This window comes from Diplotaxodon limnothrissa, linkage group LG5, assembly GCF_057381915.1.
Source record: "Diplotaxodon limnothrissa isolate DT_005_m linkage group LG5, D_limnothrissa_male_GT1.1, whole genome shotgun sequence".
Taxonomy (NCBI): domain Eukaryota; kingdom Metazoa; phylum Chordata; class Actinopteri; order Cichliformes; family Cichlidae; genus Diplotaxodon; species Diplotaxodon limnothrissa.
In genome coordinates, this window is record NC_140600.1 from 30812504 (window position 1) to 30830549 (window position 18046).

The 18046-nt window shown below is 39.6% G+C and overlaps 1 protein-coding gene across 2 annotated transcripts in view; it reads left to right on the forward strand.

Annotated features, from left to right (window-relative positions):
- LOC146632597 (plasma membrane calcium-transporting ATPase 1-like) overlaps positions 1-18046 on the forward strand; it is a 135239-nt gene that overhangs the window by 15213 nt on the left and 101980 nt on the right. For both annotated transcript variants that reach the window (XM_085353395.1, XM_085353396.1), the window contains exon 2: positions 12319-12378. The gene's annotated coding sequence lies outside the window, so the exon portion shown is untranslated. The remainder of the gene's footprint in view (positions 1-12318; positions 12379-18046) is intronic.

An 18046-nucleotide genomic window follows, 5' to 3' on the forward strand; every position in this document is an offset into this window, starting at 1 on the left:
TCGCTCCTCCAGTGACCTGGATTTTATTTTTCCTACATCATCCCTCACTGTGCATAATGCACAAAAACTCAAAGTTAAACTAACACTTAGACTGTCAATAATCTGTTTGTTAACCATTAATAATTTGCTTTGCTGCAGACGTGAGTGAGGGAACGTTTTCAATTTGAGTTGGGGATGATCATAGTGACTAATTAACAAGTTGAGTTTTTTTTTCTTTTTTAAGAAAAAAGTAAGAAAGAAGCAAAACTAGAAATTTAGCTGCATCTCAATTTTTTTTTCTTGACATGCTCCATGCAGTAGATTTTTTTTTTAGAATTAAATAACAGCTCCATCTGTGCACAATCTGTTGATTATCAGCCTAATTAAAAGTTACAAAAGGCACTGCATTTTCTGTATTATAAGCAGCAAAGATTCCCACCAACATCGAGCTTTGTCCTGGTTTCCAAGTCCTAGTGCACACAAAACAGCTGTAATCACACCAACATACAGCAGAATGAGACGTGGTTTAGAAGCAACATCGAAGAAGAAGTTGCAGTATAAATAAGGATTTCTTTTGCTGACTCATTCAGTCTGTCCCTTACTCCTGAAAGACTGGGGATTGTACTGTGGGTTTATGGCAAAAATATTTGTAGGCAGTCAGTCTAATTATTTCCAATCTACATTATGTGGCGACAATGATTAGATTCAATCTGGGTAATAAATAATTTTAATTGTCTGCCACCAGCTTTTACCTTTCTCTGCTGTTTGCCGCACCGGTGATCCATTTGAATTCCAATTCCTTTTCATTGTTCGTTATTTATTCATTATTCTGACAGTGCTCATGGTTTGAGTTTGCTTTTTATCATGTTTTGTAAGCTGAAATTCAGAAAGCAGCACATACTCGTATTTTTTCTGGCTCTGGGACATGAAAATGTTGTCCTTCCACCCACAAAGGCTGTGATTGGCTATTTGTTTTTCCATCCATGGAAACGCTTATCGATTAGCACAAAAAGAGACCTGTTGGAAGCACTGAAAAAAAAAATCAGATATGTGGACAATGACTCAGTGGTTCAGATCAGGCTGCCGTTTGGCATATGTAGCTACGATAATGCTGGCCCACATGTAGCTGTTTGACATTGACGTACTGTACACGTGTGTACTAAATGTTTGTGTGTCTCACAGGATATATACAATTTTAAAAAGAAATCTTAGCAAATCTAATGCACATTTATCTGTCTTGGTGCTCTCAGTTTAACATTTCTCACCTCACAAAGGTGAAGCTGCCGCTAAGACACACTCAGGCGTGTGTGTGTGTGTGTGTGTGTGTGTGTGTGTGTGTGTGTGTGTTAATCCTGATGAAGCCATTGTTGCAGAGAGGTGTTGAAGCTTGTTGTGAATGTGATGAGCTGCAGTGAGCCAGGCTGTGTGAGTCTGTGTGACTGTATTAGCATAGATGGATAAGTGTGAGTGTGTTTTATTTTTTTTGCTCTGTGGGTTGTTACAGTTGATGTCAGGTGATGCTGGATAACTATGCTGTTGCTATGAGGATAAGTTATATTCACAACAGTTAGTTCATTTAGTAGAAAATTATACACCAACTATTTGAACTATTTGAATTATGCTCTTTTTTTTTTTCTTTTTTTTAAATTTTCAATCAGAAACGGCAAAAATGTTTCTGTTTTAAAATGTGAGAATTTGCTGCTTTTCCATGTCTACCTTAGAGCAACTTGAATATTTCAGATTTTGGACTGTTGTTCAGACAGAAAATGAAATTTTGCTGGCGCTGCTTTGTGCTCTAGAGAATTCCGGTTGCCAGTTCTCAGTTTTGTAATCTTTTGTAGACGAAACACTTGTTGCAAAAATAATCAGCAAATTAATTGATGATAAGAGCAATCTGAGACCTCCGTTAAGAATGAAAATTCCCTTAACAGAAGGAATCAAGATCCAGAAGGATATTTGGATCAAGACTAGTTTTGGATATTTTTCTTGAAAATCAAGACAATTCTTCCAATATCCTGAGGTGATATATAGTTTTGAACCTGTCTCACAATGGTAAAAAATAAAGGAAAACCGAATAACCCTAAAAAACAAACAAACAACAGAAGGCAGCACTATATTAATGAATCTAAACATGAATGACTATAATGAATCTGTGCCTTTCATGACTGTTGACTAATGTAACTTTGCTAACAAAAAGACAAGCACAATAGTCACCTAACCCTAGTTGCAAATATAAATACACTTTCATATACGTTTTCTGGATATCACAGAGATTTTATAGATCTAAAATAGAGATTAAAATGGAGCTTATTTGCTGTAAATGACCTTCTTCAGTCCTATTGCTCCTAATTCAGAGAACTCAGACAGCTGTAAAAGCTGCTCGTGCATCCTCTTCCTGTGTGCTCACTATTTAAAAAAAGGTTAAACCATCATCGACTCTGGCAGAGTGATAAGAAAGGCCGACTCTCCAGCTGGAGTGGCTACAGTCCTGTTTACACCGGTTCCAATAGAGGCAGGTACAAGAGCCACTCCCTTCCCGAAAGCTCCATAACGCTCACCTTTAGATGTTGTATATTAAACAGACTGCGGTAATCTGACTCAGCTCCTTGGCTGAGCGGCTGTGTAATTCAGGTTGGTGTCTGTGAAGAGTGTGCAGCCCACTCTTGTGTTTGGGTGTGCATATATTCAAGAGGGGCAGCCTACTTGGCAGCCCTCTGCTACATGTTACCAACTGATAAAGACGAGGGAATAAAAAGACCGAAGCCACAGGAGAAAGTGTCTGTCCAAGACCAGAGAGGTTTGAACCAGCTAAAAAGAACTCCAAGTGAAATGACTCAGAGGTAAATATTTTAATCTGTTTAGTTGTGTTTTTCCTGAAATTTGTATTTGCTCTTATTCCCAAAGGGAAATCATCAGGATGGGCAGAAATGGCTGGAAATAGGAGGAATTTGAACAGGCTTCTGTTAAGGATGGTGACGCAGAGTCATTGCCTTAAAAATATGCAGAACAATAGTGCTTTTGTGCATACCATAGATGGTATAAAAGGGGGATGTGGCTTTACTTTGGGAAAAGTAAAGCCAGTGAAATCTGATTTTTATTTTTTTTTTTAAATTGACAGCATTGGGCGACTCCTCTGGTTTCTAAAAGACTTACTGTTTTATAGAAATCTATGGGGAATAAGCTGTTGGCTCCCCTGACCTTTAACCCCAGTAAACGCTTTCCTGATGCTCATTTGTTTGAAGTACAGTTCTGTAGGTTATATTGCATTGGTTAGGAAAAGGAAAGCAAGAAAATAGCCTTCTGGGTCTTCAAGGCCAAACCAACAAACAGACCCCCACCCACACCTATCCACTTTTTCTAGAAAGAAGAGAAACACCGAGCTGTAGGTTTAAAAAAACAAAAAAAACAAAACAAAACAAAGCAAAACTATAAAACCTAGGCTCCCTGGCTAGCCACAAAAGAGGAGAGAAAGTGTTTAAATACTGTCAGAAAACTCCCACCAAGCTTGCAGCCAGATTTATTCAAACACAAAAGAAAGCATACTGAGGTTTTACAGGTTTGCCACAAGTCTGTTTCAAAGGACAGATTTCTAGTGAAACTAAACACGACTAATCCTAGCAACCATACAACAGAGAGCCCAAATGGCAAGAAGCGCTTTGTCGGGGGCTAGATGTGCACTTCCACTACTGACCAGAATGCTGTTCAGCTGCAGCACGTAGAGAGAGAGGGAGAAAATCTCTGTTTCAATAAAAGGCTAAAGAGATGCAAGGGATATAACAATGTCTCACACAACAGTCCACATTCTGCTTGACTTGGAAAATGCTGAACCTCTGTATAAGTCTGTAGAAAACCCACAGGATTTTTCCACTCAGGTGGCTGAAACAAAGTGTGCGTGACGACCAGGTTTGAGGTGAAGGTGATGTGGGTGTGGGCCTGGTTTTTTAAGTGACACCCAAACACACACATAATGTTTAACACTGAAAAATATTTTTATACGCAACTTTTCTGTAGTAAAACATCATCATGCATTTGTGACAAAGTGTGTGGAAGTCAGTCATACAACATAGTTTGAGGTAGGCATCAGACTCTTCCTCCATCTCCTTCTCTCTTAATTATTATTGTCATTTATTTTATTTTTTTTTCAATCTGGTACTTCATGACTTCAGAGGAGCTTCTTAAAATTTCAGATGTATAGGAAGATTCTGTTCTCAGAGACGGTCCGAAAAAAAGGCACCAGTCAGAGGAGGAAGTGAGCAGATGGAGGGCACATGGAGAGCCAACAGGAAGTGAAGGCTCGGTGGTTTCCTCATGTTGTGTTGGCAACAGTCAAAATTTCACTTCCCTCTACTTACACTCCCAACAGGTGCTGTTTCTGTGTGTCTGTTTCCTCCCTTTATTTGACATGTTGCTTTTTGACCTCAGAAACTTTTTTTAAAATTCAAAACAGTGTTGGTGTTGGTGCTTGAACCATTTTATTTTTCTCCATAAAATGAGCAGAGGTGGAGTATATTTCTTTCTTTTTCCCCCCACCACCAGACTTCTGTCTTTCTCTGTCATCTAATCCTTTGAAGCTCCACTGGAGGCTGAGTACTGTAAAAGATTTGGTGGAAATATCAGTGTAACCTACATAGTTCCTTATCAGATTTGTTCTCACATGAATGCAGTTGGAGCATCGGCTGCATCATTTTAAAGACTCACAGAGAAGAACAATAAGGTTTTTGGCCATTAGCATGATATATGTTGCCATATTTTGTTAATTATGTGGTTTGTTCCCCTTGGAAAAAAACACCTCATTAACCATTGGATAATTTTACAGAATTTTAACATATGAGTCATCTTATTGCAGAGCGAGTTTTACAGTTAAAGGGTACTTTGAACACTGCTGGTGTCAGTACCATTGTTTAATGGGCCAGCAACCTCCATTTTATTATTTGTTTTAATGAAGGCATTGTTAGGGATGCATTAAGGCAGCCCCGGGCCTCGGACCGGTACCGGTCTGTGAATCGTTTGGTACCGGGCCGCGAGAGTTGAGGCTCGGGTGTGAAATGTATGGTTTTCAGGGTTTTTATCGGTTTTTAGCGTTATTTTGTTATCGTTTTTATCATTAACTCGGTTTTCCTGGGTCTTTTCACGTGTGTTATGAATAAATCTTCTTTTTTTCGGTACCGGTACTAGTTTTATTTTGCTGTATTTATCCGCGACACCTTAAAGGCCGGTTTGTGAAAATATTGTCGGGCATAAACCGGTCCGTGGCGCAAAAAAGGTTGGGGACCGCTGCATTAAGGTATGTTTGTGGCAACATTTAAATTGATTGACATCAAATGAACGCATTTCACATCATATATGGTAAATTTAGATCAATATTGTGCGCACTGTTTATGTTTTTAACCTTCAAGTGACCATTTGGAGTCCAGCTCATATTTATGTGCTGCTGCAATATTTTTTAATATTTGTTACTCATTATGTTCACATTTCTACCGGAAATGGCCCGCTAATGTGGCAAGGATAAAGCTAAACTGTGCTGGAAATGTTTTATGTTTATTTTTTGAACTTTGATTTTGATATCATTTTCCACTTCTTATCACTACTTTGCAATTGTTTGCAGTGATCCATGGGTAAAAGACCTTTCAAGGATATTTGAACAACGTTTGCAGCCCAATTACCCAAAGACTATGTCCCTGCAGTGCATCCCAGCTAATCCAGCCAAGTGTGGCAAAAAGATTAGTGTTTTATACAAGAGGTGTCCAACCCTGCCTTAAATAAACAGAGCCTTCTTTTATACCTTAAATTTAGTGAATGTATAACCTCAGCACAGCATATCCGATGTGTGGGATGAGATGGGGGTCACTATAGTTTAGGCGGTGTGGCCATAGTCTGTTTTTACATGAGCTGTTTTAGGATGTGGGTGGACTGCACTGTTCTGTGGGGGAATCCCTGCCAGTAGTCAGTTCAGTTCATGTTCAGACTGCAGACGCTGCAAAGAGTCCCCGCTGTGGTTTGTTTTCTATCCTCCTGTCAATGTGTTGTTGAGCTGACCGGGAGCTCTGCCAGCAGGGAACTCTGCTACGTACACATCTCCTCTGCCTACCAGCTGGGAATCCCACTCAGGCCTCATTCCTGTTCCCGGTCTGTGACTGGTGCAGAGGATCGGTGGAATGCAATGTTTGTTTTGGAGAGCTGGGCGTAGCTCTCACAATCAGCACGCAGGCATTCATCACAGCGTGCACGCACAGACACGCAGGGCTCCGATCTGAACGCACACACTGCCATCACAGCCAAGATGCTCCAAACTGGGACAAGATGAAATCTGTTAAAACATAAAACACATCAGAGAGGAACAGGGACCCGCTCGCTCCTCTGCTGTTTGGGAAAGCAGAATAAATAAGTAAATAAATTCAAAGGCTGAATTTATTCTCAGCTGTTCCATTTCTGTTTCTTCATCTCCGGCTGTTGTTAACAACTCGGTGACTTTCTGACTCTGAGGACCAGAAACTGCTCTGGAGGTCTGGTCCAGTGACCTGCCGGTGCGTTTTTGTGTTTTCCACAGTTTGACTCTGAGTCCACTGAGCGAGGCCTTTGGGCTCAGCTGTGTAAGATCATGTGCTCAATAAAACCGAAGTGGCTTTTCATTTCAAAGTTCACCAGGAAAAAAAAAACAAAAACAGGAGAGGCACAGAACATTGTCCACACAGAACATTCTGTGCATGCTTTCATGTGACTCTGTGTCATATTCTTGGATTCTGCTTTCACACACAGAATCTTCAAAATGGAGAAATTTAGCCTTTTCAACACTATGGGGGGAAAAAAGTGGATGAGTCCGTAGAACTGGTTGTAAATTAACTGCAGAGTTGGTGGTTTCATCTGTAGCTCCTCACGTCTAGAGGCTGAAGTGTCCTTGAACATGATACTAATCACATACAAGTTTCCTGGTCTGTGTGTGTGTTGGTAGTGAAATAAATTTAATTATCTTGGCATTCAAGTGCGTTTGGCTTTGGAAATGTTTACGTGGCAATAACAGATGAACTTGAAGTAGCTGGCAGCTGATACAGAGTTATTTGAAGTACACATACTGATGGGAGTTCCACTGAAGGTGGTGCGCATATGATTAGCTGAATAACTGGTTAGTTGCCAGGCAAAAGAACACTATCCTGAGACTAGTGAATTAAACACACTTGGAGGCCTGTGATAATTCTGACACTGAGTGTTGTACAGATGGCAACGCCTTTGTGAAGCAGGCAAGTTTTAGTGAAAGCAGATTCAAAAACGGCAGCAGAATAATGCATTTTTCATTCATGATTTAAATGATGATCTCTGGTGATTTTTTTTTTGATTTTTTTTTTTTTTTTTTTACCTGCACTGATATCAGTGCGTGTGTGTCATTAACTTACTTAATAGGTATTTTGGTTTTGAGTGTCTTTGAACTGGTTCTCCAACTTTTTTTTTCCCCTTTCTGCAAATTCATAAATTTCTGTACACTCAGTCCACATTCATTTGATAGGAGCCACCATATAAAGTCATAAAGTAGTCATAAAGTCAAAATGACAAGGGGAACACAATTTGTGTGTAGTTTTTGCCACACTTAGTATTTGTTTGTTTTTTGTTTTTATTGAATTGTTTCATGTTTTTTTTACTTGTTTGTCCAAAGATTATTGCTAAATTAGTTTTTTAATAATGAAAGTTAATTTAGAGGCCTAAGCTCTACACAGGGTAACAGGTTCACTCAGTACCAAACCACACCCATAACTGTAAGACCAGTACTTGTGATTAGATGAACTTGAATCCTGTTTAGATTAAGCAATCCAGGCACAAGAGTGTCAGGATAGTGCTGATAGTGCTGTCCAATGCACAGTTTGCAGTACTAAATGGAACTTTGGGGGGGAATGCGAAATGGGAGCAGTCAGTGTACTTTCAATACAAGCGTGAGGACATCATTCAATAGAGTCCTTGTTGTCTCGGATGAAGGAACAAATATGTCTGAGTGGCCCTAATCAGTAATGTATGTGCATGGGAAATGGTGTTAGCTGATTTTCTTGATTCAGTGATGCAGGTCTGTACTATGATGGCCGTTTGGTTCAGGTATGCACCCTGAGTCATATCCACGACTATGATCATGTATTCATTCTTTATTCATTCATTGATGCAAACATGCATATTAATACATGCATTAGGCATTTAAGCGGATTTCATAACAGCCTGACAGAGAAAAGTCAACATTCTTTGGCTTTTACAGTTTAAAGCAATCTATCAAGACTGTCAAAGTTAATTGAGTGCGTCAGTGCAATAGCATTAAGGCTGACTATTTATTATTTGTCAGATTTTTGTCATTATCTTCTTCTTCTTATTATTATTCTCCTTCTTCTGCCTAAAATTCAGATCCATGGATCTTTTAGCTTTTGGGAAACTCAAAAATAACTTTTATCAGGATATTAACATAAACAATTAAAATCTGTTTCTAGTTTCCAGCTGTCTACATTTTCCTTACAATATTTGCTGCAATCTCTGCAAACCTATTTTACACAGAAATAGGGACACTGGCACATTCATAATTTTTTCAGGAATTTTCTAGTGGATTTTAAGCACTTTGTTTCCTTCTGCTTACTCTATCTAACTCAGTCTGGCCCTCTGAGGAAAAAATGTTGCCAACACTGCCGTGGATACTTGTCCTGAACACTCGAGACAGAAACATGTTTCCTTGGTCACATTCCTCTTGTGAATTTGACCCTGTCACACATTCAGCTGCTCACCGATTGGACTGTTAGATACACTCCTCCCATCCACTGGTATGAATGGCAGCTTGTGTTTTCTGTGTTCAGACACTCTCCACTCTGTCAGCCTGAACAGTTATTTTTCACAAAACCCAGGAATGTTTGGTGTCACATTGTCCAGCTGGTTTTCAGCCCAACAAACAGCAGACTGTGAGGATTTTTTTTTTTTCCGCTCTGCTCTCAGTCACAAGATGCTCCACCAACAGTCATCTGAGGCTGAGTAATGTGCTGCTTCACTGATGAGGGCTGAAAGAGGCTGATGGGTTTGTTATAGAATAGGGGGGGGGGGGAAGTATGATTAAATGTAGGGCTGTTCGATATAACGATAAATATCGGATGACGATATAAAAACGTCTATCGTTTCATTTTACGCTATCGTTTGTTTCGTGGTGTCGCAAAATAAACTTTACGGCAATATTTTTTTTTCATGGTTTTGATGGTCACTGTAGTGGCTACAGTATATTAATTTCTTAAAGTTCTCTCTTTCTCTTATATTTAATATAACCACACTACGGACGGACAAGCGCCTGTTTTTATGCGCTGTCGTTAGCAACAACGACGGTAAAACCATCACATGTCCTCTTGTTTATTTTCCACATAAACCTTTCACAATAAAGCTCAAGATCATGTGGAGACTTTTCAAAATAAACGGAATCACGTGAAAAAGTATGCAGAGTATTGACGGATGAGAAGCAAAAAAGAGCCGTCAGGTGCTAAAAAATAAACCTTAGACTCAAACGTTAGAACAGGCTTTTCCCCGCAGCACGCCGTGTAATAAATACTCACAAAGAAAACGGCGGCTGTTACAACCTATGTCTAAAAATGTGTAGTTTCATGCATCGGTTAAAACACTCGACTCCAGCTACACGACGCCCAGCTGGAAACACTTCACCTACCCGAGATTCACAGAATTTACAGAAAATATAAATTTTTTTGTGATTTATATCGTTATCGGGACGATAGATGTTTTATATCGGGATATGAGATTCTGGTCATATTGCACAGCCCTAATTAAATGCTTGGACCCCAGAATTTGCTTTTTGCTTTTATTGTGTTGAAATATTGCAAAACTGTTGCCCAGTTTTTGGAGATATCGGCTGTAGAGATGTCTGCCTTTCTCTATAATATACTGGGATCAGATGGCGCTTTATTTGCAGAAAGGGGAAAAAAAACATGTTCACAGTTCATATAGGAACTCATTTCTTTCTATCAGACTACACCCACCAAATGCAATGCTGTGAAGAACAACGCCTCCATTTACTCGTGAAGAGAGACTCGTGACAGAATACCATAAATGCTTTAAGACACTAAACTGTGCTCCTCAGCTGCCTCTCGAACATGTTTCTCACCCCGTGGATGGACTCCAGCTCTGTCATCTTGTGCTGTAGCTGGCGACTAAAGTCCTTGTTTTGCTCTGAGCTCAGTGTAGTGGTCCCAGCTCTCCACCTACTCCAGGTTGTGGCGAAAGTGGCCCCTCCAGCTCCAGTTCCGGGAGGCTCTCTAGCATACTACCGTCGCCAAATTGGAGTATGTCTGACAGTGGGATAAGGCACAACAAAAACAACCTGAGCAACCTGCAGAGAACCATTAGACAGGAGGGAACTTTTTTTGCTTTGGTGTGAATTACAGAGAAGAAAGTAGGTCATTTTGATTTGGGGATGAAGCTGTTAAGCTGTTTTTAAACATGAACTCGAGTACTGAGTTGCCAAACAACAAGTTTTCCTCTGACTTGTTGTTTCCAAATTTTCCCCACAGCTGATAACATCACTGTTAGATCCAGTCCAGAAGTAAACAAGCTGGCTGCTAACAAAACTGTTCCATGAATACCACTAAAAAAAACAATCTAAGTGGAGGCAAACATCCCTGTGAGGGGGCTGAAATCTCTTAAAACAAAGGGTTGGTTTCACATCTATGGGCTTTATATTCCCATCAGACGCCTGATGTCAGCAGGGTTCGACTGAAGTGCCCGTTTAGTCCACATTGACTCCAGCCTCAAAGTTAACATCAGACATTTTGCTGGACAAAAATAGTTTAACAGTAAGTTCCACGAGGAATAAACGGAAAGAAAAATGTATTGTTTTTATTGACTGAGTGATTGATTTTTTTATTTCCCAGCCCACAGCAGCTCTATATGCCCACAACCACACTGGAAAGCGCAGTCTGAAACTAAAGGCCTTAATGCATCAGTGTTGTGTATACGTTTTCTGCGTTTGGGATTTATACATGCTGCCTGTGGAAATTATACTTGTTATGCTCTTCAATTTGAGACACTTTGCTTTGGAGAGACATGTTTTTACACACTCTTAACTCATCTGCATTATTAAGATCATTCCCCCATTAGATAAAATAGGTAAAGTTTTATAAACTTTTGATTTAACAGACTGTCTGTGTTGCAACTGTGACCTACAGTATGGTCATGAGATCTTGGAAATGAACTAAAGAATAAGACTGATTACAAGCGATTGAAATGAGCTTCTCCTAGAAGGTAGCTGGGCTGGCCTTAGAGAGAGACGTTGGAATAGGGCTGCTGCTCCTCCGTGTTGCAAGGAGCCAGTCAAGGTGGTTTGGCCTGGGAATACCTCAGGATCTCATAAGGAACTGGAAGAAGTTGTAGGGGAGAAGGATGACTGGAACATCCTCCCCAGCATGCTGCCACCACAAATCAACTTTGGATAAGTGGAAGATATTGATTACACAAATGGAAGTTACACAATTGAATAGAGAGGAGACTGTGTTGTTGTCGGTACTCTGATGTGGTATTTAAATCAATATTTATGCTTAAATGCAACTCTTTTCTGTGTCTTCTAATTGAAATTTGTCGCTTGCAAGGTGCTTTTGAACTCCATAGTCACTGGGGAATAACTACATCCTCGGGATGTGTGGGGTTTTTTTCTATTTGGGTTTGCATTGCCAATAGGAACAGTACTGTGACATCCTGGAGATATGAAAAAGTTCCTATGATGTAAAAGGTTACTGACCCAAGTTGTAAAAATCTGCAGTGCTGCTCAGTTTCCCTGCAAGAAAGTGTTACCATTAATTTTAATATCCTCTTTTTCTTATAAAGGAAGCTGCATTTGCATTATTGTGATGCAAAAACCCCTGCACAAGATGCTTTGATAAGACTGGTGTGAGTCTCAACTGTTGTCTGGTCTGCTGGCTCTTCAGTCGTGCATGTTATGAGAAATTGAAACTGGCCCCTATTTTAAAAGAGACAGTGGACACTGGAAGACTGATAAACTAGGGTTGTGTCGATGGAGGATGATCTAAAGGTCAGATGATCGTTAGAGGGGATTCAAGGGGATTTTTTTTCCAACTCATCTTCTTGTCAGCGTATTAATTGAATGTCATCATTATAATTAGATTGATAATAAATCTAATCAGCCACGCTAGTTTCATGTTAGCATGCTGACATGTAACCGACATGGTTATGTGCAAGTTAATGCTCGCAACTCTTCACACTTTGAAATGAATGTATGTGTATCTGGAGCGAATATACTCATTTCTCATCATAGAGTAAGGAAAAACTTTAACTTGTGTTTAAAACTTAGTGGCCTCTTTTCATTCTTTTTCACAGGGCTTTGTGTTTGCTGGTGAAAAGAATCCGCTGTGGAGGAAACCAGCGAAGGACAAACAGGTGGGACACATTAACCCTCTCGAGGCAGGCGTTGCAGATTTGCAACAGTTAAAAACTAACAACCTGATTACCCCACATACATATTTTATGAGTTTGTTGTTTTTTTTTTACTCAGAAGTACCACTGCAGGACTTGGTTGTGCATTAGCAACAAAAAGTTTAATTTGAGCCTGAGATGGTTGAAAGGAGACTGTGAGGGAGTCAAAAAGAGCCAAACAAATATGATGGCCTGGTATCTTTTTAGCTGTTTAACTGAATCTGGGTGGAGCACATAAGTTGATATTTCAGGGAAATGGTTGAGAATTCGACACACGTGTCAGGATGGGCATGCATACTCTTTTGTAATGGTTGTTACAAAGAAGTGTTTTGTTAGCCATTTGAAAATTGATGATAACAAGTCATTTTTTAAGCATCAATTAGATTTGCACTTTTTGAATGATATTAGAGTCTCATCATCGTTGGCTGCATAGAAATCCTGAGCTTAGGAGTAATATTTTTACATTATTTTCAGACACTGGTGCTTATATTTTTCCACAATAGCTCCATCGTGTCTGGTGTTTTTTAAATTCTTGTTTACATGTTTGTTTGTTTGTTTTTTGTCTAAACTGAGGCCAAGTTGGGCATTTAAATTCCCCATTGTTCAAAAACGTGCACATTAAAAAAAAAAAAAAAAAAAAAGAGTATGTTTCCCTAAACTGAAAAATTGTGGCCATTTAGAAAATTCAATGCCTTAAGTTAAAGATTCAAAAGTGAGAAGCATAAAAACATTAGCTGTGGTATCCAATGATTATGGTATGTAGTCTTTGTCAACATACTTGAAGTAGGAAGTAAACACTCAAAAGATCTTGTAAACACTCTTACACTCTCCGCAGTGTTGTATTGTGTGTTTGTGTGTGCGTGTGTGTGTTAAGGGTAAAGGTTAGTCATGATGTACTTTTGACTTTTGGAATACCCAAATGGAAAACATTTTTAAAAGGAAAACTGTGATGTCAAAATGAAAACATGACACTTCACTTGAAAGGCAACATCTTTCTGTTTCTGAGAATTTGACCATTTTCCATGTGGGGAAAATAAAAACTAACCTTAACCCAAGACCAATCACCAATGACCTGGCAGGTGTTAAAATCTTAACCGCGCAGTGTTAAACTCATCCAGTGATTATCTCACTTATTAGCAATGACACTGGAGTTAATAAATGTCTGTTGGACTACAGAGAAGATCTCCCAGCCCAAATAGAAACGGAGAATAACTGGCAGCATTGAGAAGCTGTAACACTGGTGTCAATGAATTTTAGTGAAGAAGAGACATCATCATGTGTGTTGGCTCGGCTGCCTTAAGAGGTCTACTCAGCTGGCTATTAGCCGCATTCAGTGGTGATGATGACTAAGAGCTGAGTGCAGGCTCTTATGGGGTTTTGCTGTGTTTCTGTGTTAATATGCAGTCAGCTATGCGAGTGATGGCCTGAAAATGAGACTGATGGAAGTTTGTGAAACAAAGTAGGAAGGAAAGAAAGTGATTGCGGTGCTAACATTTCCCTCTTGATAAGCAACAGATATACAGTGACTTGTAGCTGTAGCTGTTTATCCAGAACAGGAAGCTGCTGTCGTCGCGGAGTTTTCTAATTGCGGTGGGTTTGTAGGCTTTTGGCCTCTCGATATGTTTTAAAAGAGTGTGTATGTGTTGAGACTGACACAGAACTGATCTCTGTAGTTTGAAACCATCGAGATTAGGTGCTTCACACAGCTGTTTGTGAATGACTTGCACATTAGAGGCTAGTACTTCATGTATACATGTGAAGCAGCCCAGTGAGTCAGACAGGCTTTCACTGACATATTCATTTATTCATGTGTTTATTCATTCAGGTGCTGCATGTTCTCGTATGCATTCAACCTGCTTCAACTTTTCTGCTGACAAAGATTTCTCCATTTTTAAACATTTGCATTTTCTGTTGGCTGAATTTTATTTTTCAGAAAGATGCAAAGAAACTGAATTACATTCAGAGTAGACCCAGCTGTTAAAAGAAGAAAGAAATATTTCAAGATCCACTAAGGTTTTGTTTGTTTGTTTTTTAACAAATGTTTCATCTACTGAAGCATAGGCATATATTAATGAATATAACAGGGAAAGACATACACTGTATTGCCAAAGGGATTCACTCACCTATCCATGTAATTGAATTCAGGTTTTCCAGTCACTTCCATGTCCACAGGTGTATAAAAATCAAGCACCTAGGCATGCAGACCGCTTCTACAAATATTTGTGAAAGAACGGGTTGTTCTCAGGAATTCCAGCGTGATACAGTGATAGGATTCCAAATACGTGACGAGTCCAGTTGTGAAATATTCCAAATTCAACTGTTAGTGGTATTATAACAAAGTGGAAGTTATTAGGAATGATAGAAACTCAGCTACAAAGTGGTAGGCAATATAAAACCGCAGAGCAGGGTCAGCGGATGCTGACGAGCATAGTGCACAGAGGTCAGCAACTTTCTGTAGATCTCTACAGACCTCCAAACTTCATGTTGCCTTCAGATTAGATCAAGAACAGTCGGTAGAGAGCTTCGTGGAATGGGTTTTCATGGCCAAGCAGCTGTATCCAAGCCTTACATCACCAAGCACAATCCAAAGCTTTGGTTGCAGTGGTGCTTTAGACCACTGCATCTGTCTGAGCTAATTGGAGGGTCTTCACTGCATCCTTTTACTAAGTTCCAGTGAATGGAGCTCTTAATACTTCAGCATACCAAGGCATTTTGGATAGTTTCATGCTCCTAACTTTGAAGGATGTTTGAGGATGGCCCCTTCGTGTTCCAATGTGACTGTGCACCAGTCCACAAAGCAAGGGCCATAAAGACATGGATGAGTGAGTTTGCTGTGAAAGAAATTGACTGGCCTGCACAGAGTCCCGACTTCAACACGACAAAACACCTTTGGGATGAATTAGAGCGGAGACTAGAGAGGACATCTTGACCAGTATCAGTGTCTGACCTCACAAATGCGATTCTGGAAGCCCATAGACATGTACTCGTAAAACTTGTGAAAACTTTTCCCAGGAGAGTTGATGCTGTTATAGCTGCAAATGGTGGGTTGACATCATTTAAACCCTATGGATTAAAAATGGGATGTCACTCAAGTTCATATGCATGTGAAGGCAGGCGAGCGAGTACTTTTAGCCTTATAGTGTGTATCTCTGTCAGTCATAGCATATCCAAATGTTGGCTTTAGTAGAGTCAGACTTATTACCAAGTCTCTACAAAACTTGTATTAAATCACAAGTATATAGTGCATATGCAGTAATTTATTGCTCACTTAACACAATAACTGCATCTCAACTAATATAAACTAAGTGGTACTATTTAAAACAGGAAATGTGCTTTATTAGCAAGGCTCCTTCCGATTGTCAAACACATCAATCTTCATAATTTAGTCTGTTATAAAATATTACATTTTGGCACCAAATCACAACAAAAGTCACCTCAAGGCACTTTATTTTGTACTGTAAAGACCTTACAATAATAAAGAGAGCACCCAAGCAATCAAACGACTCCCTATAAGCAAGCACTGGCGACAGTGGGAAGAAAAAAACCTCCCTTTTAACAGGAAGAAACCTCTGGCAGAACCAGGCTCAGGGAGGGGCGACACTCTGCCAAGACAGGTTGAGGGTGAGAAAGACATTTGCTGTTAAAGGCAAACTCAAAATAAGCCCTAGATAAGGTTGTTTTTTTTCCCAATACGGAGAGCGCATCTGATTTCAGAGGTTTTTGGTAATCGTTGCTTTAGAAAATCCTAAAAACACAAATAAAAGAAAGATGTATTGGGGTTCAATTAAATTTGCATTTGGTTGTCCAAAGAAAGATCTGCAAAACTGCTGCCCAGAGTGAGCTCAGCTTTTTAGAGAGGGGATAAAGTGCACAGTTGTGAAGGAAAGGGTTGCACTGGAGAACGAGACCACCAATATTAGTTTTATCTTTAATATCTTGTTTTCTAATTGTAATTGGAAAAATAACTGACACGAGGAGTTGAATTTTAAGTGGAGTGATAATGGCAGTTTTCTCATATCCAAGCGTGTTAAATGATGCGCTTCGACATGTGTGATGTCTCTCGTCAGGATGTTTGTTGTCTGCCGCTGTCGTATTTTTAGCTGCTTCTTCTTCTTCATTTACCTCTTGAGGAAAATGCTGCCATGTCCCGCTCGGTGCGACCTGCTTATCAACGTGGTGCAGACAACAGCTGTTATCTACGGTGGCCCCTAGAGACAAAGCACGTACAAACTCCAAAACACTTGCAAACTCCAAAACACTTGCAAACTAAAAAACACATGCAAACTCCAAAACACGTACAAACTCCAAAACACATGCAAACTCCAAAACACTTGCAAACTAAAAAACACATGCAAACTCCAAAACACGTACAAACTCCAAAACACATGCAAAATCCAAAACACTTGCAAACTAAAAAACACATGCAAACTCCAAAACACGTACAGACTCCAAAACACTTGCAAAATCCAAAACACTTGCAAACTAAAAAACACTTGCAAATTCCAAAACACGTACAAATTCCAAAACACGTACAAATTCCAAAACACTTGCAAAATCCAAAACACTTGCAAATTCCAAAACACGTACAAATTCCAAAACACTTGCAAAATCCAAAACACGTACAAATTCCAAAACACTTGCAAAATCCAAAACACGTACAAATTCCAAAACACTTGCAAAATCCAAAACACTTGCAAACTAAAAAACACATGCAAATTCCAAAACACGTACAAATTCCAAAACACTTGCAAATTCCAAAACACGTACAAATTCCAAAACACTTGCAAAATCCAAAACACGTACAAATTCCAAAACACAACGGAAGTGCTCCAGGACGCTAGGGGCAGTGTTGAGCTTTTGTTACCTAGTAACTACACAAGCCAGGAAGTACCAGTGACCGGATTTGGGGTTTGCAGCCTTAAAGGCCGCATTTTAAGGCCGATTACGTCACAGCGACAAGAGAAGGCTTTCCCAATTCAAAGGCTGCTCGAAATGCGGCCCTCAAATGCGTCCATAATTTCCCTGAATTTTAAGGATGGGTCGGTGTAGCCTTCATGGCCCAACATATCCCAGACTTCATAGTGCGGTGGTGGTGTGGATAATTTTGCCGAAAAAAAACGGTGGAAGCGGAGCGGAGGAAGTGTAAACTTTCAGAAGTAAGTACTGAATATTATGTCACTTATTTATGCGCAAATATTTTTTTAATGAAGAACATTAAACCATTATTGTTGGCCACATGTCGGGAAAGTTATGTGACATTAGTCATGTCTGTACTTTCAGAATTAACTTGGTTTTAAAGCCTTTACTTTAAAAAAATATATATAGTCGACCTTAATCTTACAGAGATTGTGATGATTTTGTGGATAATTAAAGTCAGTCATATATCCACAAACACAACAAGCTGAAAGTCAGTGATGCTGCTCGGTTTGCAGTCCTGAATATCACAGCACAAGGAAGATTCACTGCACTGTTAATGTTAGCTATGTTATATTGCTGCCTCTGTTCGGTGGTGTCGAGCCAAACGGACTTTAACGTGTGTTTGAACGAGCTGACGGTTCACTCGTTAAGCTGAAAGAAAGATGCTTTAATCACAGGAGTCACACATGTGTGTCCACTGTACCATCTGGGAACT